Below are 22,214 nucleotides of genomic sequence, written 5' to 3' on the forward strand. Positions count from 1 at the left end.
AAATAGCCTATTTCAGAACCTTATGGGAATTGCAAGAAGGACAGACGGAACAGTAAGGCAGCCAGCGAGGTTGAGCGAGCGTGGTCCCCAGGTGAGCTATGCTTCACCGCCTGCGAACTGGCTAGGATGGCAGGCAGCCTGACAGAGCTCAGATTACTTTAACTCCGGGTCATTGATCTTCACCTCCACTCCCACCTCCTCCCTCAGCTTTCACTTTTCAAAGTCTAAGTCACATCTTGAAGTGTTGTCACATTCCTTTCTTTCTTATAATTCCCTGCATTAGCTGAGTTTTCCAATTTATAACTTCTGAATTTCTTTCCGTAGCCTACTTTTTTTGTTAAAGCTTTATTTATTTTGCACTTTGGATTCTAAATTCTTCCTGTCTGGGAGTTTCCCCATAAGTCTGTTTACAGTGCGATGCATTCTACACTATGTGTTGGATAAATAGTGGTTACTCAAGAAAGATTATTGGGCACGTCAGTCATATTTGTAAAGTTTTTTAAGAGGACTGAACGTGGCTGATACCAGTACATATTTTTTTGATGGCTCTCGGATGTTGCGTATATTACTGTATTTTCTACTGTTGTGGAAGAATTAGTCCCTTGGATATCCTCAAAGTTTGCCTTTACCATTCTCTGCACTTTACTCATTTTCTTTTTAAAAAAATTTTGCCCCCAATTATAAAAGTAACGCATGCTCAATATGGAACACAGAAAGGTGATAAAAAAAAAAGTCACGCATAACCTCGCCAGATTTCATTTCATGCCTTTTCTTTGCATATGACAATGTCCCTCTGAATCTCATGCAGCATTTTAGAAATACCCACGAGGTCTCTCTAAATCCAAGACACGGTTAAGATTAGACGTTATTCCCCAAGTTCACACGGAAATCGAAGAATCGCAGTAGGATAAGAAAGCTCGCTGCCGGCAAAGGAACCTGGGTGCCTGGGTTCTCTGCAGAGAGACTGCTTGTGGGTAAAACACACACAGCCTTTTCTGCAGCCACCTGGGAACGGAACGGGTGGGGGCGGAGCTTCCGATGATTGAGGGCAGGGGGAGAGCGCTGCAGCGCTGTCACCAATCAGGGCTTTGCTTTGTTTTCGCTCATCGACCAATGAGGGAGCTCTGAGGGCGAGGCTGCCTTCAACTCTGAGCCGCCTAGCCCTATCGCAGCCTATCAGAAGGCGCCTCTTACCAAGCGAGCGCGGCGCTCACGCCCCGCAGGCGTTGCGGCCCCGCCCTGCCCCGCCTCTCCGGCCTGGCCCCGCCCCTCCGAGGGAGGGGGTCGGGTCGGTTACTCGCTGGGCTGGAGGTGGGGGCCGGGCTCCCGCTGGGCTCGTGCGTTCTGCGCCCGCCGCGGCGGTGCCGAGCCCGCTGCCTCCTGATTGTCCTTTGCGGCGGCAGCGGTCGCAGCCTCCTTGCCTCCGGGCCCGGGGCTGCAGGCGCCAGAGTGAGCGCACGTCCCGCGGCCGGCTGCCCCGAGCAGGTAATGGGGCTCCCGGGCTGCAGCGCCCGTCCGAGCACCGGGCGCGGGGCGGGCGGTGGGTCGGCTCCCTTTGCTGCTCCCGCCGACGGCGGCCGAGCCGAGCGGGGCCGCGCCTCCCGGAGCCTCCTGCCCGCCTCGCGGCGCCTCCGCCCGGGAGCCCGCGGCTGCGGCGGCACCTTGCGGGGAGGTGGGGGCGGGGCCGGAGGGGGAAGGGCGCGGGCCGCTGCGGGCAGGACCCTTTGGGGACCCGGCAGGACTCAGGGGGAGGCGGCTGGGCCGGAGGAGGGCGGGAGGACCAGCAGGTGGAGGGAAAACCGCGGAGTTGAGTCAGAGTCAGCCTCCCGAGGAAAAGGACCTACTGCTAAGTAGCGATAAGCTGAGTGGATTTTTTTTTTTTTTTTAAGCGAGGAACGCGTCTCTACTTGGGTGTTGTTAATTACACATTTTCTGGAGACAGGCGCTTTGCAGTGCGTTTCCACATTAATATTATTTACTTATTATTTATTGTTTTTTAAATTCAAAGTAGCCTTGTTTGGGGGCTTTTTCTTAAGTGACAGGTAGACCCAGCAGTGTGACTCACCTTTGTCTGGGCTGAAGTGGGTACGGTGCGATAGGAATGAGGGGGAGGAATGTTGATGAGGAATGCCTGTGCTGATTTGAAAGGACTGTGGGGGTGGGACCTTGTTTCTGTCACTCTGTCATGGGTGGGAGTAGAATTGGGCTTCTTTTTTCTAATTTTCTAAACATTAGCATTCAAGTAAAAAAAGCCTTTCTAAAACCGATCTCTGGGTTTTAGGTTTGGGAGATGCACCTGCAGTCATACTTTGCAGACAAGTCCTAGGCAATTAATTGCATAATTTGATTTGCTTACAAAGAAGCACCTTGAATTGCAGTTGCCTTTTCTTTGCGTGCTTGGTAACCCTTTTTTTCATTCATCTTTCGCTCACGAGTGAAATGAAGGTCACCGAGGCTTAGCAGTAATGGCACCGTGAGGGCTCTCGGAGCCGCGTTCTCCCCTTCCAGGTGCACCTCCTTTTAGATCTTTTAATTGCGAAGCTCATAGCTCCGCGTCAGTTTTAGTATCCTCCTACTCTCCCGAGGCAAGTAGTGCATAGCATACCCATTTTACAGGTATGTAAACTGAAAGCCTCAGAGATGAAAGGAATTCTGCCCCAGGTCACTTGACTCCTATGTGATTTTATACCTGTAATGGATTTAATCTAGGATTAAGTCAGGATGTAGTGAGGTTCCCACCATCGAGCAAGCTTGTGCATACAGATTTGATCACAGGCACGCGAGTCAGAGATGGAGGTGGTTATTTCCAAGTAAAGAAATATTTTTGTAGGTTTTTTTTTTTCTCCTAGGTCGCTAAGATAGTTTGAATTTCACCAGAAAGGTAGTTTTTCACACAGGCAAAACAAAACCTGCTGGTGCTATGCGAAAAATCTCTATTTTAAATTTTGGGAGGTTTTCCGAATTAGAAAACCTTATTTGTGTTTGCATCTCTAGCTTAGCAGTGGACTTCAGTACTGTTTTCTGAATAGAATTGAGCTAATTAATATGCATAAGGCAGATAAAAATGAGGTGTAATACATTGCGGTCATGACTTATAACTTTGTTTTGGGAAATTTTTACCATAAATTTCGTAGAAGTGTTGAAAATGTAAAATCAATTCTTCCTTACTTAGAATAACTCAGACAAGGGAGTTTAGGGGTTAATGGAGAGCAGGCTTAGAGAGGTAGTTGGGAGGAACCTTTGAATGATCTTAAGGCTTGGGGAACTCTAGAATTGTTTGGTTATGTTAAACTTATTAGTCCTCAGGAACGTGGAAATGTGTTATGGGTGACTGAATGGAACTCTTCTAATCATGAAGTCATCCCTTATTTTCATGGCAGATGCATCAACAGATGCGTGTCACCTGTACATTTTGACATAACTTTTTGTAAAGGATGTAAGGCATCTCTTACAGAAGCCCTGTCTGTCTAGCACTGCTTTTTATTTATTTGTTCTTGCATTAATGCCTTTAATTTTTACCCTTCTGTCAAATTAAACTTTCTAGCACCCAAGCAAAAATTTCCATAAGGAAACCTTTATCATCTGTTAATATGTACAGAAAATGAGTCCTCTCTTTTGGTGAGCACGGTCCTCTTGCAATGTGGGAAATTGGAGGGAGATTTGGGCTGTTTGTGAAGTATTTTCTTGTGTTCTTACCTAGGGCTTTTAGCCCCAGCGGTTTTCAGGGTCTGTGTTCTTTTTTGAAAAATTAATTACACTATTACACAACTTCCACTAGATGGTGCCCTGGGTGCTGCTTATGGGAGATTTCAATCATTTTTTTTTTTCTTATTAGAAGCATTTCACTGACAATGATAGAAATGTACTGCAACTGTTTCTGTGGTAATTGCAGTTCAGACAGAATTGCAAGGAGTGATTTAAGTCACTGTTATTAAATGAGATTATTTGGAACGAAAGGGCAGGCTAAAGTGAAGGAAATTGTTAGTAATTTTAGAAATAACTTCTCCTGAAAAGCTCTCCAGTTCTCCCTGTTGTTAGGAACCCAGCCCAGAGTGCGGATTTATTGGTCCTTATTTATGTACACTTGAATGGTTTTTTCTTTTTTTAGTGGTTTGTATTTTGTTTAAATCTTATGAGAACTATGAGCTGTTTGAGCACAGTTTTGTGCTTTGCTTTTTTAGATTTCTGATTCTTTAAAAGTAGTAGAATAAAGTGGGTACATATAGCAAGATTATTCGATACCTACTATGAGCAAACACTTGTTAAAATTTTTTTTTTGTCATGTAAAACTTTTTTTTTTTCTTGAACACTTGCTTGATGAGTCTATTCTTTTACGAGAGCATGATTATCAGCCTGCTTCACTTATGAAAGAGAGGGGACCATTCCTTCTCTGATGGTGGGAGCTATTAGCCTTGTTTGTTACTGATTGGATTGCTTGTTACCCATTGGTACAGAAGGGAGGTGAGGAAACAGCTGTTGCTTTGATGAAAAGCCGTACCTGTTTTAGGTATAGAGATGGCAATGTTAATGGAGACCAATGACTAGTTAGGACACCTGCCATTTGAGAGATGTTTTGCAGAAAACACTGGACTTTTAAAAGCAGGATAAGAGCTTAAATGGAAAGGTCTTTGGGTGGTTGGCGTGCGTGTTTATTTCAGTTCCGCCCAGCTCTGGGTGGGGAGGAGAGCTCTGGTTCTCAGGGGATTTGATGGTGATTTGGGAAGGGTGGGGGAAATGAATAGGTGCCATTCCTTCTAGGAAGGTGGCTCCTGGCTGTGCTGCCAGCTCTTGGGAGAGCGTGGGTGTAGGAAGGTGGGTGGTTGTAAGTACCTAGGCAGATTAAAAAGCTGCCTGTTTGTGGGCTTCCCAGAGCTCTCTGCTCCTTTGATGACTTTAATCAAATCAAGAAGCATCTTCAGTCAGGTTTGTAGCTGTCTTGTGGTGCAGACTTGGGCTAGTTAACTCTTCAGTCTTCTGATTTATGTTTTTAATTTTTAAAATAAGTAGAATCCTGAACTTTATGAAATTAGTGACGAGTTTGCAATTGAATAGCTTAAAAGAGTTGCTTGGCATATGGTAGGTTCTCAAAATATGGTAGGTGCTTGAATGTAGTACTTACTTCTGATACTCCGTCTTCCACTCCTTTTAGAAAAAGACTTTGCTAGAAATTAGGCAAACTTGATGCATGTTGAGCTGTATTGCTCAGATTGAGCACTTGGTTAGGGGAGGAAAGGAGGCTCCCGGTTTAAATATTTCTTTGAACAGAGATGGATCAGGCAGGATGCTGTGAAGAGCCATCTAGGTAAGGGGCAGAGAGAACTTGAGCACTTTTTCTGTGCTCGATAAAAGCGTCTGATTAGTTTTCGTCATGATAAAAACTTACTCTTTGAAAGACAGTATCTCTATGTGTGTACTTACAGCAATTTGAATCTTGAGAATCAAATATTTCTGAGCGTTGTAACTTCTTTTTTTAGCAATTGGAAGTTTGTTGAAGAAATGTAAAAATTTGGAGTTGAGCCAGAGTTAAAAAGGATTATGGAGCTATGGACTAAGGTTTATCAAGCTTCTACTGCTGATATTCAAAATATTTATTTCCTCTTCCTAATATGGCTTCTGATTGGACTTCTGAAGTTTCTCTTTGGACCTCTGTGCTCTTTTCATGTTTGGAATTTCACTCAGTTCCCAGTAAGGCCCATCAGAGCAGAGTTTTTTTCAGGTGGTCTAATCAGGGTCAGCTTAGGCATTTTGTCGGGTTTAGCGGGAGAGTTGCTGTGCTGTGGGCAGTGAGGAAATGAATTAATATTATTCTGATTTATTTAGAGTCACTTTAAATAGGATCAAAATTTTACATTTTGGAATTTTCAAAATGGTGATGGTTTCACCTTTAACATATGTACATTAAGTCGAGTGTGAAAACTAAAGACCAGTGGTTCTCGAACTTCAGCTAGTCTCCGACTCAGCTGGAGAGCTTGTTAAAACTTGGGTTGCTGCACTCCATTCTCACAGTTTTTGATTCTATTTGCACTTCTAATACATTCCCGGGTAATGGTGATGCTGCTGGTCCAGGGACCACGCTTTGAAAGCTGCTGAGAATATTCTGGGGGGAATTTAAGTGGAGTGCTTAGAAACACAGGTTTTGAGGTTTGAAAGATCTGGATTTGAACCCCTGCCCTACCACTTCCTAGTTCTTTGACTTCAGGCAAATTTCTTCTCTCTCTCTTTTCATTTCCGAAGTGGAAGTGATATATTATTATTTTGTTGTGAGTATTAAATGAGCTCAAATGGGGGTCAAAGCTTGTAGAACAGTGCCTGGCAGTTTGCAAGCGCGCGATAAATGTTGGCTTTTAATCATAAAAACCAATTCGTGTATGAAATAAACAGAATCCTGAATCTTAGAAATTTGAGGTATGCTCTTTAAGGACAGAAACTTTATTTTTATCCTCATTTCACCACACTGTGCTGTGGAAAAGATATATGAGTACTCAATTTCTATGTAACAAATGAGGGAAAAGTTTGTGGATCCTAGTAGTTTTCCAGAAATGTTTGTAAGAGACAGTATATTCATATTGGTGGTGCCTTTTTTTTTTTTCTAAAAAGGTTGAATTCTTTGGTCAAAATATGTTGGATTCTTGCTATAGTCGTTGTAGTCCACACGTTATATAACAGGAGTTGTAAAGGTCAATCCTGGGAGTTAAATGGCAGAAGTTCCTGAAAATCATCTTTAGAACAGTTTCAGCTGTAGTCTGTGACTTTGTCTTGTTGACCCCGAATGCAGTTCTTGGATTCTTCGCCCAGTTTGCTGAATGCCTGGTGAGTGTTCTTTCTGCAGATCTCTGAGAGCCACTTCTCTCTGGTGATCCTCTGAAGTCGCACCCCGCCTTCCAATTACTTCCTGTCACAACCACCCATTTTAATTCTGTTGTAACACTCTTATCACTTTATTTACTTTTTATTGTTGCCTTCACTAGAATATGAACTCTGTGAGGGCAAGGACCTAGTCTTTGCTGATGTGTCCCCAACCTGGGGCACAGTACCTGCTTTACAGGCACTTAATGCATACTGGTTCGATGAAGGAATGAATGGATGAGATGGGGACTCTCTCCTTTGCTCCCTCCCCAAATCGGGTGTGCAGGCTGAAGTTAACGTTCAGATGGTGGCCCATTATTGATTGGTCTAGGCAAAGCCTCTCATTCTGTTGTATCTTTTCCCTTCGTCTCCTATCCCATTCATGTTCTCTCCCCACCATGGGACCCTCTCTCGGGCATATATGTAATTTCCTTAAGTATTATTATCTGGAATGTCAGATTATTATCTGGAATGGCTGGACTAATTTACACTGTCACCAGCTGCTGTCCCCACATTCTTGCTGGCACTTGATATTTTCTGACCTTATCATTTTTTCCAATCTGATGCAAGAGATGGAGCAATCTGGGCACAAAGTGATATGTGACTGTCCTTATTTGCAATTCTCTGATTACTAATGCAGTTGAGTAGCCTGTCATGTGCTTATTAGCTGTGTGAGTTTTCCGCTTTTGTGAATTGGTATTTATTCTTTGCCTCTTTTTGTATTAGATTTTCTTATCTTCCTCCCCACTTTTCTGCCCTGATTTACGGGAAGTTTTTTGGTATGTTCTAGATGTTAATCTTTTGGTGGATTTTAAATGGAGCAAATATCTTCTCTTAGTTTTTTATCTGTCAAGTTTTTTCTGTGAAATCCTTTATTGAACAGAATCTTTAATTTTATTATAGTTAGATCCATCCGTTTTTTCACTTTCTGGTCTTATTTAGGAAATATTTCTCCATTCTTAGTTATCAAAGGTATGTTTCTACAGTTTGTTCCAATTCCACAGTGGTTTTTGTTTTTATTTTCGTTATTACAACTTGTTTTTATATCTTGGTATCTAGAAGGGTGAGTCTCACCTGTGTTCTTTTTCAAAATTATTTAAGCCAGTGGTTTTCAACCCAGGCTTTACACTAGAATTAACTAGACAGTTTTTCAAAAACATGCCTCATTTACCCCAGATCAACTGAATTGTGTCTCTAGGGAGTGGATTCCAGTACTTTCTAAAACCTTCTCTGGTGATACTGATGCATAGCTGTAGTTGAAACCGTGTATCAAAGATGTGTATGTTTTTTCACTAGAGTTTAAAGTTTTTCTTCATAATGCTTTTATGTCTTTTTTGTTAGATAATTCCTAGATACTTCAGTTTTTGTTTCTGCCGTGAAGGACATTTTTTTTCCTATTGTATTCTCTATTCTGTTTTTTTCTTGTGGAGAAAATCCTATTGATATATATGTCTCTCTATCCTGATGTAAATCAATCAGCTAATCTAGCTATCTGTATATAATATATATTTTTTGGCAATCGTGCCGAACTCTTAATGTGTTTAATGGCTAGTTTTTCTTTTGGATGTTCCATGAACATGATTATTCCATCTTTAAATAATGGCCATTGGTGTTTTTCCTTCCAATTCTTATTACCTTACCCTTTGTATTTCCTCGCCTTATTGCGTTTGTCTAGACTTGTAGTGATGCGCTGAAGAGTAGCAGAGAAGTGGCCTCTTGATCACTTTAATACCTTAAAGGAAAGTAATCTTTGGTTTAGCCTTTAACTGGAAGATTTCAATTTTTAAATTGTATTTGACTTCATTTTTTTTTTTTTATTGTTGTGACTTCATTGGTCTAAAAAAATTGAGAAGCACAGAATTATCTTGCTGATTTTGTTAAGGCAACTGTCATAGATGGTATATATCTCTTAACCCTGAAAAGTTACAGTTGTGTGTACTGAGGTTTTTAAATTAAATATTTGAATTATTTTTATCAGACTTTTCCAAAGTAAGTTATGTGTAATGACTCTGGTTAGTTGAAAGCCATCATGTGTTTGGAAAAACAAAGTAGAAATTGTTATGTATCTTAAACTGTGTGAATTTTTAAAATTTATTGAAGTGTAACATATACCTAGAAAAATGCATATCCTATATGGATATACTAGGATATGCATATGTGCTAATGCATATATCCTAAGTGTGCAGCTCACTGAATTTTCACAAACCAAACACCTGGCGACACAAATAATCCATAATAAGTCTATAAATCAGAATTGGAGTGAGTTTATTATGAGCCAGCTTCGAGGACTGTAGACCAGGAGTGAACATTCCCAAGGAAGGAAGTGCTCCAAAGAAGTGGGGTGACAGAGTGGTTGTACACTGCCTTGGAACAAAGAACATACATCACATATCACAGGGATATCTCTTTTACTACAATTACAATATGCTTTGCTGGCACAGCAGGTCAGTGGTCACAAGGTGAACACAGCTTATTGGTAATTAATCTTTAGTTTCTGAGAAGAAATGCTTATCCTTAAGGAAATGCCTGCATGGGGGGAGGCTACATGCCTATCTTTGAGGGCATCATTCTTCGCTTTGGGACATTGTAAATGTTTAAAGCACATGTACAATGCATGCTCACCAGGCTGTGTCAGGCCTTTTTGGCCAAACAAGGTTAGGCTGAATTAGTTTTGAACCTAATGGCTTTCTCATATAGTCTAATATATCCTATTGCTTTTTATGTATTCATTGCACTCGTGAGTAACCAGCACTTAGGTGAAGAAAACAGAACATTAGCAGGACCCCAGAGGTGCCCTCCTACTCATTTCCTTGAACCTGACTTGTAACACTATAAAATAATACCGGTGGTAGTTATTAGTCCTGGTCTGTCTCTTGGCTCCTGCTGGGCTCCCACAGTTTGGTGTTTTGATCAAAGCGAAAATCAAAGTCATGTCCGAAAGCTCATTTGAACGAGCACAGCCTTGACCTAAGCTCCAGTCCTTGGAGCTGGGTTTTCAGACTTTTAGTTTCAGCACCACTTCACGCTCTTAAAATTAAGAACCGTTTTGTTTATGTGGGTTATATCTATCAGTATTTACTGTATTAGAAATGCAACCAGGAAATTTTAGAGTATTTATTAATTCATTAAAAAATAATAACCCCATCATATGTTAACATAAATAACACTTCGTTATGAAAAATAACTTTATTAAAATAATTGAGAAGAGTGGCTTTGTTTTACATTTTTGCAACTCTTTCTAATGTCTGGCTTAGTAGAAGACAGCTGGATTTTCACATCTGTTTCTGTATTCAATCTGTTATGATTGGTTGTTTGGTTAAAATATATGAAGACAATCCAGCATCATACAGGCCTGCAGTTGGAAAAGAGGAGTATTGTATTGTTTTTTTTAGATAATTGTGGATATTCTCTTAGCTACTACTCCAAAACTCTGATGATTTCTTAAAATTTAGTTATAGATTGGAATCTGAACCTATGTCAACAAACTTTTCTCCCTCTATTACATTTAAATCTGTTGGTCTATCTTGTACTTTGAATCTTTTACCCATGCATGATTTGGAAAATATTGGTTCATGGAATTATATAAATCTTCCAAATATTGGCATGTTTTTTATGATACCATTTGAAAAAAAAGCACATTTGTTGAAATTGCCATTGATCCTGTCAGAAAAACCTTTAAGTATTGAGAAAGCTGTCATGTTCCTGGTGGCAGATATAATTTTTCCAAAAACCTAGTCTTTTGCTCGAAAACCCAAATTTTTATCATGGGCAACCAATATTTCAGGTGTTTTCCTTGAAGCAACCAGCTCACTTTGTTCATTTTTGAGAAAATGTCTACCAAATACCCAACTTTCAATACTTAGGTTGTCTTTCACTTGTTATTTATATAAGAATGATATTCTGTGGGGAATAAAAGAACTTCTAGTTCAGCTTGCAAATCAAACAATTGGCACAATTGCTTTTCTTTGAGATAATGTCATACTTCAGTGTATAGCACAAATTCCTGTATGTGCTTCCTATTTTATCACACAGAATATTAAAAAGATATGTATTCCAAGGTCAAGATTTCACACAATTGTTATTTTCAGTGTTTCATCAAGGGCATTCTTATGTGGAACTGGTGTTTTTTTCACTCATAGTGGTGGGGACTACAATGATTCCCTGTGCGGTTGGTGCCACTGCCTTGATCCATGTACCGTGCTGTAATGTCTTCAGTGCAAATGTCAGTACAGTGAAAATCGCAGATCACCTCTCAGCATTATGATAAAAGTAGTTTTGATGTCGTGGATATCCTGAAGGGCTCCTGAGGACCCGGGGTTCCATGGATCACTGTGAGAACAGCTGGCTGATAGCATCTCTTGCTGGTACAGTTGAGGGCCAGCTCCTCATACTCATCTGTCTTCCTGAGGTTGCTGAACAGGATCTGACTTCTTGTTCACTTATTCCTGAAGCTGTCTTCTTAGAAGTAGGGGCCTGCTACTTCTTGGCTCAGCCGTGCTGTATTTTTCCAAGTGAAAGAAAGTTTAGTACTAGGAAAGAAAATATTTCTGAGGTCAGCAACTTCAGACCTGTATGAAGCTGTTAATTTTACTGTCTTATCACAGTAAATACATCTGTAAATATGCTAATACTTGGCTGACCTTCAACATCTTTTAAGATGAAAATTATCGCAAAGAGAACTTGAAGAAATGTCCTGTACATTTATCGAGAAATATTTATTTGGTAATGTCATCATCAAGAAGAATTATAACAGGTAGTAGCCTGTTGTAACGCTTTTAGTTTAATGTGAGGTTTAACACGTTCTTCTGTTCTTTACTTCCTGTAAGTAGGAATCAGATCTTAATTTGATTCAGTTTCTGTTTTCTGGCAAAGTTGCTTCGTAGATGATGGAGTGTACTTCTAGCTGGAGTCGAGCAGTGTTGACCGTCTCTTTCTTTCTGAGGTTCATGACCATTGATAATCATTGCCTAGATCCATTATTTTATTAGGTGTTTGCAAAATGGTGATATTTTCATTCTGTCTTCCTTTTTTGTTAGGATGTTTTTATAAACAGAGATTGTATTATTTGAGATGTAGTTAGTAAAGAAAAAGAAGGTTAAACGTTTGATTTTTTTTTTGGTCTTCTTTTTCTCCCCAAAGCCCCCCAGTACATAGTTGTATATTCTAGTTGTGAGTGCCTCTGTTTGTGCCATGTGGGATGCCACCTCAGCATGGCCAGATGAGCGGTGCCATGTCCGCTTCCAGGATCCAAACCCGAGAAACCCTGGGCCGCTGAAGTGGAGAGTGTGAACTTAACCACTTGGCCACGGGGCTGGCCCCATGTTTGATTTTTTAAATCAGTTTTCAACATTATGAGATTATAGGATAAGTCTGTTCAGGATGAGTAAATTAAATTGGTCTGTCCATTGTTTTTCTTTGAAACACCAAGCTAAATTGCAATTTTTTTAGAGGTAAGTAAATCCAGAGGAAACTATTAATAGAAAAGTCCTTTTGTTATATTTTGAAAGCACATAATTCATTTGAAATTAAAAAATGATAGACACATCTTGATGCTATTAAAGGAATTGGAATTTTTTTTATTTGGAGGAAGATCAGCCCTGAGCTAACATCTGCTGCCCAAATTCTCCTCTTTTTGCCGAGGAAGACTGGCCCTGAGCTAACATCCATGCCCATCTTCCTCTACTTTATACGTAAGACGCCTGCCACAGCATGGCTTGACAAGTGGTGCATAGGTCTGTACCCAGGATCTGAACTGATGAATTCCGGGCTGCTGAGGCAGAATGTGTGAACTTAACCACTGCACCACCGGTTGTTGAATTAAAACAAGATTTTTCTTGTCTCTAGAATAATGTATTTATTGCATGTAAGTATCCTTTCATGTATCTTATATTGTATTCTGAGAGCAGATTTGAAAATGTAGAAGGCATCCATGCCTTCAGGGTGCTCATAGGGTAATAAAATAGGTGAAAACTTGACCTTTATTATATAAATTTGTTGCTGGCATTCCCTGGGTTGAATGATAAACAGACAGAAGTTATATTTATTACAATATTTCACCCTCTTTAAAATTTGTAATGTGGGAAAATGGGTGATAGAAAATAAAGTTTTCTTTGGAAAAAAGAGAAGCAGTCGGTGAGACTGATTATGGAAGGGGCGAGTCAGACGGAACTAGTGTCTGTTGAGATTAGGGTGGGAAAAGGGCAGGCAGCGCCTTCAGTCTTAAGCTGCGGACTTGTGCCCTGATTTCCCTCTGTTGCTGACTGAGATTTCAAACAGGTCCTTCTCCTTCAGGCCAGGCCTGTTTTAAGCTGCTCCTTGCTCCCCGAATTCCTTCTCATAATTTGAGTGATTGCGAATACACAATACTTAGACAACAAAAGGTTATATAAATATCTGTGTCCTTTTTTGAAACCCCTCCTGGGAACTGGTTAATAACCGTTGATCAGCACTAGGGTTCTTCATAACACTAGTTTTTCTGTACTCTTCCTCTCGTGTGTGTTTCAGAATGGTATCCTCTGTAAAGAACTTTCTTTCATTACTGATGTGCATACTGACTATTAAACTAATCATCAAGATCTGCTAAATTGTTTTCAGTTCAGTGTCTTACACTTCATAAATGCTAACTAAAATGACTTTGCCTTGGCTTCTGTTGTTCTAGGTGTTTCTAATCTCCAGATGGGTCTAGAACTGGGTAATTAACTTTACTCTTACTTTTGCATATGGAGCCTAAGATATCTCTAGGGACAGACTCAATGGTATGGCAAGACTGCTTATCAAAGTAGACATTTTTGGGGCTGGCCCTGTGGCATTGTGGTTAAGTTTGGCATGCTTCATATCAGTGGCCTGAGTTCTTGGCTTCAGATCCCAGGCATAGACCCACACGACTTGTCAGCTGTGCTCTGGTGGCGACTCACATATAAAGTGGAAGAAGATTGGCACAGATGTTAGCTCAGGGCTAATCTTCCTCAGCAAAAAAAAAAAAAAAAAAAGACATTTTCCCATCTGAGAATAATTTTGGACTTAATGAAAGCTTTGGAACACTTTAACAGATTGGGGCAGGCTTGGCATTGACAGATAATAGCTGCCGTGTATTGATCCTTTATTATAAGTCAGGCACTGTGCTAAGCCAGATCCCCTTAGATATTCATGCTTAATTCTTACAGCAGCCCTTTGAGCAGTGTCATTTTCATTTTACAAGTGAAAAAACCAAGTCATGGAGAAGTTAAATAATTTGTCCTGAGTCCTGTGACTAGGACGTGGTAAAGCCAGGATTCAAACCCAGGTTGCCCATTCTAAACATCAGAGACTAATGTGAGGCTATCATATGATTTGAATTCAGATTGGAATTTTTCTCTTTTTTTATATAGCTTCAGTCTGTCTTTCTTTGGCTCCTTTTATTTTTTTATTGATGTCATACTAGTTTATAACATTGTGAAATTGCAGGTATACTTTATTGTTTGTCAGTCACCATATAAATGTGCCCCTTCACCCCTTATGCCCACTCCCCCACCCTCTTTCCCTCTGGTAACCACTAAACTGTTCTCTTTGTCTGTATATTTGTTTATCTTCCACGTATGACTGAAATCATGCGGTGTTTGTCTTTCTCTGTCTGGCTTATCTCACTAAACATAATACCCTCAAGGTCCATCGATGTTGTTGTAAATGGGATAATTTTGTCTTTTTTATTGCTGAGTAGTATTCCATTCCATATACACCACTTCTTCTTTATCCATTCATCAGTCAATGGGCACTTGCCTTGCTTCCACATCTTGGCTATTGTGAATAGTGCTGCAGTGAACACAGAGGTGCATAAGTCTCTTTTAACTGTTGATTTCCAGTTCTTTGGGTAAATACCAGTAGTGGGATAGCAGGGTCATACGGTATTTCTGTTTTTCTTTGGCTCCTTATCTTAATCTGGACAAGCATAGGTCTCACCTGCTTTGGCCACTGCTCTAAAGTGTTTCCTCTGAAGCTTACCCCTCCCTGACAGAAGTTTGCCCAGAAGAACCCTGAGGGCACTTCAAAGAGTAGCCCGCTTCAAGCATGAGATTGTTCTGAAGTTTTATGTTTGATCTAATTGACTCAAAATCACCTTCCATTGTGTAAAATTGACACTCCAGAAAGATGTGTCATTTTTATGCCCACCCTTGAACCTCCACGATATACCTCAGTTTGAGAAACAGGTCTGTAGGACTTGGCCGTGAGGCCACGATCAGATGTGGGGTTTGGAGAATTCACGGTGTTGGTATGGTGGGGGTCAGGTGGGAAGGACGTCGCTGACATAGTGCAGAGGGACAGTGGTGAGGGGCTGAACTGAGGCGTGGGGGTGCTGGGACGTGGATGGATTTAATAGAGATGTGGGCACTATGATGGGATAGATTTGATGACTGAATGTTGAGCTTAGTTTCCCACTTCTCGTACAGTTCAGTTTTTTCTTGGTTTCTGCCACTGGCTGTTCGTCTTGTCCTGTCCCATAACCGTGGGAGTGTCTTCAATCCTTGACCCACTTATTCACGCTTCCACTTCCGTAGCTGTGTCTTTGCCCCTTGTCTTGGTTTCGGCTGTCCTTTCTGTATGAGTCACTTCCATACTGCCAGCGCCTTCGGTGAGCTCCCGTTCAGCGAGTCCACCTGAGCCCTCATGTGCTGAGGCCACTTAGCAGTTGCTCAGTGGTATCTTCTGGATGTTTGAATGTCTCAGAATTGGCATGTTTGACTTCACCCGCTCCTCCCTCTAAAACCAGCTGTAGTGTTTTTAGGTAGGACATAAATTGATGGGAAGAGAACATTTGCGAATCCACTGTAGATTAGGTTCAGATCCCTATTTTAATTAGCCATGGATACCGAACTTGCTGGAAGGTGGGCGGCACACTGGCTGGAACAGACGTCACGTAATGTGACATTCCTTTCTCTGGCCCCTTGGTTCCCAATGAGGCAAGCAGCTGCCCGTCATAATGTCAGGGATAACATCACGGTTCCAGTAGAACGGACGGGAACTATCTGTGTACTTCCTTTTAAAGGAATGTTCATAAACAGCAGGTTCTCCTAGTTTTTCAACTAAACTTAGCTTCCTCAAGACCGAAAGCCTCCTTGTGAGAAGGAGGAGTTGATGTTCTTCTATGCAGTGACTGTGCCATCAGTCTTACAGTGTCCTGGAACTCTGTTTCCCCAACTCCCTTCTTTGTTTAATCGATGTTCATTGCCCTGGTTACTGAAAACCTTAATCTACCTTAATGGTTAAGAATGTGCACCGTAAAATGAGATAATTTTTTCTTTAAAACCACTTTTTCAGGGTATGATTGACATCCAAAAAGCTGGATGTGTTTAATGTATACAACTTTGTGAGTGTGGAGATGAGAGACACCTGTGAAACCGTCACCACAGCCTATGCCATAAACCTATTCATCACCTCCAAAAGTTTCCCCTGGCCCTCTGTATTTATTATTATTTATTTATTTATTTTGTGATAAGAATGCTTAACGTAAGATCTGTCCTCTTAGAAATTTTTAAGTGTACAATACAGCGTTGTTAACTGTAGGCACTATGCTGTGCATTAGCTCTTCAGGACTTCTTCATCTGTTATAACCAAAACTTTGTCCCCTTTGTCCTCCCAAGATCCCTCTCAGCCCCTGGCGACCACCATTCTACTCTCTGCCTCTGTGAGTTTGGCTATTTTCGATTCGTCGTGTAAGTAGTATCGTGTAGTGTTTATCCTTCTTTGGCTTTTTTCACTTTGCGTATTGTCCTCCAGGTTCATCCATGTTTTCTCTAATGGCCAGTTTTCTTTCTTTTTAAGGCTAAATAATAATCTAAGCAGTTTAGGATTCAAAATCCAGCTCTGCTCATTGCTGGTTTCATGAACTAAGGCAAATTATTTAATTTCTCTGACCCTCAGTTTTCTTACGTGACATAGGCTAATAATAGGACCTGCCTCTTATGATGGTGGGGAGAGTCAGATAACCCAGTGAAGCACTTAGTATAGTTTGTAGCACAAATCAGGGGTCAATAATTGGGAGTTCCTGTTCGTTACTAATTAACAATATTGTTAAGTGCCCTAAAAAGCTGTTTTTTTCCCATCTCGGCTATCCAGAGAGTGACCAGATGCTGTCATTTCGTCCTCTTCACAGTCTCATGCGTCATTTCTCTTTCTGTGTTACTGCTGCTGCCACTTAGATTGCATATTCACTGCCCCTGTCTAGAGTGCAGTAATCTGCTCTTAGCTGACATTCATGAGTCCACGTTACTCCCTGTGTCAGTGCAGAAGTGACCTTCCTTTTTAGAAGTGGCCATCGATTCTTTGACACTACCACACTGGGTCTAAATTACTCTATTTGACTTTCAAAGCCTATCATATTTAGCCCCATATGTGGTTATTTTCCATTACTCTTTTTTTACATACCCTCTACTCTAGTCAGACATAGGAATGTGTTCCAAGACATGCTTTTTTTTCTCTTGTCTGAATTGACATCCTGGATTGCTTCATGGGCACATGCCCATTTCTCTCATGGGACAGTTTTGACGCTGTTGTGTGACCTCCATCTGATGGCTGCTTTCCCTGGTCTGCGAGGATTAGAGCCCCGGTGGTCATGCCCTTCTCTTGGCTGGGCCCTCACCTGCCTTTAGAGGTCTGGATTCTAAGGAATTTCATTACTCCATTGCTATTAATTTAGAGTCAAGAGTACTAGAAATCACACCAGTCTCCTTTCTGCCTAAGCCCTGTTCAAAGGGAGTTTGTTCCCTGAGATGTGAACTCAGCATCACTGTGTTACTTCTTTGTATCTCAGTGTTCCTAAAACTGACAGGTGTCGAGCGGGTGCACAGTAATGTCTCCTTTTTATATATTTTTGTCCTCTTAGTTTCAGGGGCCTTGGCAGTTTATAAACTAAATCTCTTGTTGGTTAAAAAAAAGTAGAATACCAGGTGCATGAGCATGTGTCCTGCTTGTCCTTTTTGATCCCCACTGTCCTGGGAGTAGCCCGTGTCAGTCCTGCTGTTGGGGTTTGGGTGCAGTGGGGAAGCACAGCCCTCCTTAAGCTTTTGACCTGATCTAACTTCACATGTTCTTACCATGGCTCACGGCAGTAATAATAATTCTAAGGGATCGTTAAGCCACAGTTGAGCCTTGAATTTTCTTGAGTTTAGTGGTGGGGACGTTTTAAGACTAAGAAGTTGCGAGGAGGAAGAATTGATAGAGATGTCTTTGAGGGTAGGGACTTTGCCCTTATGTCCTTGTGCCCATGTGGTATAAATAATTATTGAGCGAATGTGTGGATTTCTTGAAGAGCATGCTGTGCATTTCTATAATGAGCAAGCGACTAGCCCCAAAGACTAAGTCAGAGGTTCACCTCTTGGGGAAAATGGAGTCACTGTGCTGTGGAATGTCGCTGCAGGTGGCTGGCTTTTGAGGACGAGGTTGGAAAGGGAATGGGGTTAATGATTGGCGTTGGGAGGGAAGATGTTGGATTTATTCAGAATTGTCTTTATTAGTTTCTTCCTTCCTGAATCTTCCTTCTAGCTTCCTTAGGAGCCCCAGAGGCTAGTGCTACTTCCTGTTGCAGCCACTGAGAACTTGCCCAGAGTTCAGGCCCACTCTATAGATTAATTTTGAGAGATCAAACCAGAGTTTAGATCTGCTAATTAGGCCGTTCTATTTCAAGAACTATGTGAGGAGTTCAAAATAGAAGTTGGCTGCTTGGTGAAGAAGTGAGCTTCACCCTGTTCACCCTGGAGTTCTTCAGCCAAGATATGTCAGGTATGTTCTGAGCGATGTTTTCATTAGGTGAGAGGCTTGGATTCTTTTCTTTTTCTCTTTTTAATAATTTGGGTAAAATTTTAGAGAGATTAAATGACAAAGAGAACACAATAAGCGCTGTATAACTTTCACCCCGAATTAACAGATGTTAACATTTTGGTGCATTTGTTTCAAATTTTTTTTGTATTTATTTATTTTTTTAAGATTGGCACCTGAGCTAACATCTGCTGCCAATCTTCTTTCTTTTGTTTTCTTTTTTGTCCTTCTCCCCAAAGCCTCCAGTACATAGTTGTATATCCTAGTTGTGAGTGCCTCTGGTTGTGGCATGTGGGACGCTGCCCGAGCATGGCCTGATGAGCGGTACCATGTCCGTGCCCAGCATCCGAACTGATGAAACCCTGAGCTGCCAAAGCAGAGCCTGTGAGCTTAACCACTCGGTCACGGGACAGCCCCTCAAATTTTTTATTTTATTTATTTATTTATTTTGAGGAAGATTAGCCATGAGCTAACTGCTGCCAATCCTCCTCTTTTCGCTGAGGAAGACTGGCCCTGAGCCAACATCCATGCCCATCTTCCTCTACTTTATGTGTGGGACGCTCACCACAGCATGGCGTGCCAAGCGGTGCCACGTCCTCACCCAGGATCCGAACCAGCGAACCGGGCCATTGAAGCTGAACATGCAAACTTAACTGCTGTGCCACTGGGCCGGCCCCAGCCCCTCAAATGGAAGAAATTAAACATTGTAGATAACACTGGAGTTTATTTTGTTCCCCTTCCCAGTTCTATCTCCCTTTCTTCCCCACAAGCAATTACTAATTTGAAGTCGTGTGTAGCCTTCCATCTTTTTCTAAATGTGCTTTTATATATGGATGTTTCTGTATTTTTAAGGACATGTATGGTGTTAAGTGATCATTAACCTAAATGATGTACTGCATGTTTCATTCTGTTACTTGCTTTAAAAAAAAATCTGTTTTGATAATATCTAGCCATGTGGGTGTAGAGACCAGATGACATTTTCAATTCTAATTTTTTGTATTGTCTGTAGATGTCTTCTTTATGTATCTAGTTGCTAATGTAAATCCATCATTGGTTCTTTGACATTTAATAAAAATCCATATTTGTTTGTATGCCTTAAGTTGGTTAGGATTTTAAAAATTGATATGTTAATAAGTTGAAAGCCTAATTTTTGGCTGAAATTCCCATATGCATTTTAGCAGACAGTCGCAGTATTTGTGTTCCGGAAGGATGCTGCAAGGATGTTGCAATGGGTGTGGAATAGTTTGCAAGGGATGTGAGTAGGTGGCAGGGGGTTTTGCGCTGGAACGTAAATATGCAGAAGAGCTGTTTCTAGGGCCACTTTGGGAATTTATTATTGGGTAGGGAAGTATTATGTTATTAAAAGTTTTTTTTTTGGTAGCAGTTGTTTTCTTTATTAAAACAATTTTCCCTTTGGTTTAAGAAATATACATAAATATAAAATTATTTACAATATTCACCCAACCCTGTTCTAACCAGGCGTTGGTCTCATTGCTCTCACTGTTGGACATTTTCACTCGGATGATTCATCTTGACCTCATGCAGAGATCTAAAGTGGAAAAACCGGTCCCCTTTTTAATTCACCCAGTTCCTGTTTATGATACTACTCTCCTTTTCATATCTAAGATTAGGAACTGTGGAGTCATCTTTGAATTCCAACATCTGTTTGATTTTTCACTTTTAGACCGGCTGCTTTTCCTTAATGTTCTCAACTGCGCTAATCTCTTGTATTCTAATCTCATTGCTGTCATTCTGGTTGGAATACGCTTACCTCTGACCTAGTTTACTACAGCTGCTGCTTTGCAATATGCAGCCTTCAGTTTACCCTGTACCCTGTTCCCGGGTTTAAAACATTACTTGTTCCCGGGTTTAAAACATTACTTGCATTCCCTTATTTTCAAAGACGACTTCTTCCCTGTGGACTTTTAAGGGCTTTGAAGTTGCTGTATTCAAACCCCAGTTCTACCATTTACCAACTACATGACCTTGAATTAGTTGTAAGTGTTTCCAAGACTGGGTTTCCTGCTGTGTGAACTGAGGCAGTAATAATAGTGTTTAGGTTATAGGGCTGTAGTAGGCTTTAAATCAGAGAATATGCTAAAAGTATTGCAGCTGGCCAGTCAAAGGTTAGGGCTGTTATTCCTAATCATTCAAACCTTAATCCCTTTACCCAGATTGCGTTGTTCTTCATATTGTGCTACTCTCTAAGTATTCAATTCAAATTTAACCTTTTAAAAATATAAAGCTGTTGTGTAATCAGATCAGTCTCTTTGGCCTTCTATCCCTTCCCTTCAAAATTAAACCCGTGCGTGCATGTAGATGTGTGTCCCTGTAAACAGCCACGGCCACAAGACTGGGTACTTCCATTGTTTCCATTTGTAGTGTCTTCCTTTCTGTGTATGTGCTACCCATCCTGTAATAATCCAACTCAAATAATCAAAATAATCCAACTCAAATCCAATTCAAAATAATTCAACTCTTTTCTGTTTTTGTTTTTGGCAGCACTAATATACAGCAATATATTATTTTGTTTATCTTTTCCATCTTGTTAGTTTAGTACCTTGAATGTGGAAGCTATTTCCATTTCTCAGTTATAAGTCCCTTCTGGTCTGGGCCCCTATTCTGAACTACTTTTGTAGCCTAACTATTGCTAAGTGTTTATTAATGTCTTAATAAAGCTTGCTACTTGATAATGTTCGTGCTTTGGGTAAAAATTACCTGATAGTCTTTTGGGTCAGGACTACTTAACAAATGGATGAGTACTGATATTTATTGTGGACTTACTGTGTGCTAGGTACTCCAAGACTATAGTTGGTGTATGAGACAGACAAGGTTTCTGCTTGTTTCGAAGGGAAAACTGCCCTTAAACCAGTGCTTAGAATGAAGTGTGCTAAGTAGGGTGTGGGAGGTGCAGAGTTGTATAGAGGGTAGGGAGAGCTAACCTAGTCAAAGGGTTATCCTGAGGAAGTGGTATTTAAACAGAACTTGAACATAGGCTGACAGGCTGCAGAGTGGGAGGGGATTGTGGGCAGAGGGCATAGTGTTTGTGGAGAACTGGAGTCGAGAATGAGCATGGCGTGGTTGAGAATATAACGTAGTAAGACTGGAGTTCTGAGACTGAAAGGCCTTTTAAGCCATATTATAGATTTGTAGATTAGATTCAAAGAGCAAGTTTTTAGCTAGAAAATGACCTTAGAAGTTTAAAAAAAAAATGTGCGTGTGTGCATTGCTCTTTAAAATTGCTGTTATAACCAACGAGTAGGAGGCAGACAGAAGCACATCTGGGATAAGATTGGTTGGGAAGTTGTTCAGTTGAGAGAATAGTGGCGTGGACTAGCGTGTTGGTGGCAATGCAGATACTGGGAAGTGCACTGATTCAAGAAATATTAGGAAGACGATAGGCCTTGGTGATTGGTTGGAGGTAAGAGGTAAGGGGGAGGGCAGACTAAGATTGCTGACTTCAACATCGGGGTGGATGGTCACGACAGTCACTGAGAGAGGGTGTGCTGGCAGAAGAGCAGGTTTGGGGGAGGTAGCAGAAAGATATGTTCATTTTTAAACATGTTGAATTTGAGGTACCT

The 22,214-nt window shown here is 41.0% G+C and overlaps 1 protein-coding gene across 1 annotated transcript in view; it reads left to right on the plus strand.

Annotated features, from left to right (window-relative positions):
- The first annotated feature begins 1,265 nt into the window (after positions 1-1,265).
- MPP7 (MAGUK p55 scaffold protein 7) overlaps positions 1,266-22,214 on the plus strand; it is a 240,700-nt gene continuing 219,751 nt past the window's right edge. Inside the window, exon 1 of the mRNA XM_014859082.3 lies at positions 1,266-1,485. The gene's annotated coding sequence lies outside the window, so the exon portion shown is untranslated. The remainder of the gene's footprint in view (positions 1,486-22,214) is intronic.

Source organism: Equus asinus, chromosome 29 (genome assembly GCF_041296235.1).
Source record: "Equus asinus isolate D_3611 breed Donkey chromosome 29, EquAss-T2T_v2, whole genome shotgun sequence".
NCBI classification, from domain to species: domain Eukaryota; kingdom Metazoa; phylum Chordata; class Mammalia; order Perissodactyla; family Equidae; genus Equus; species Equus asinus.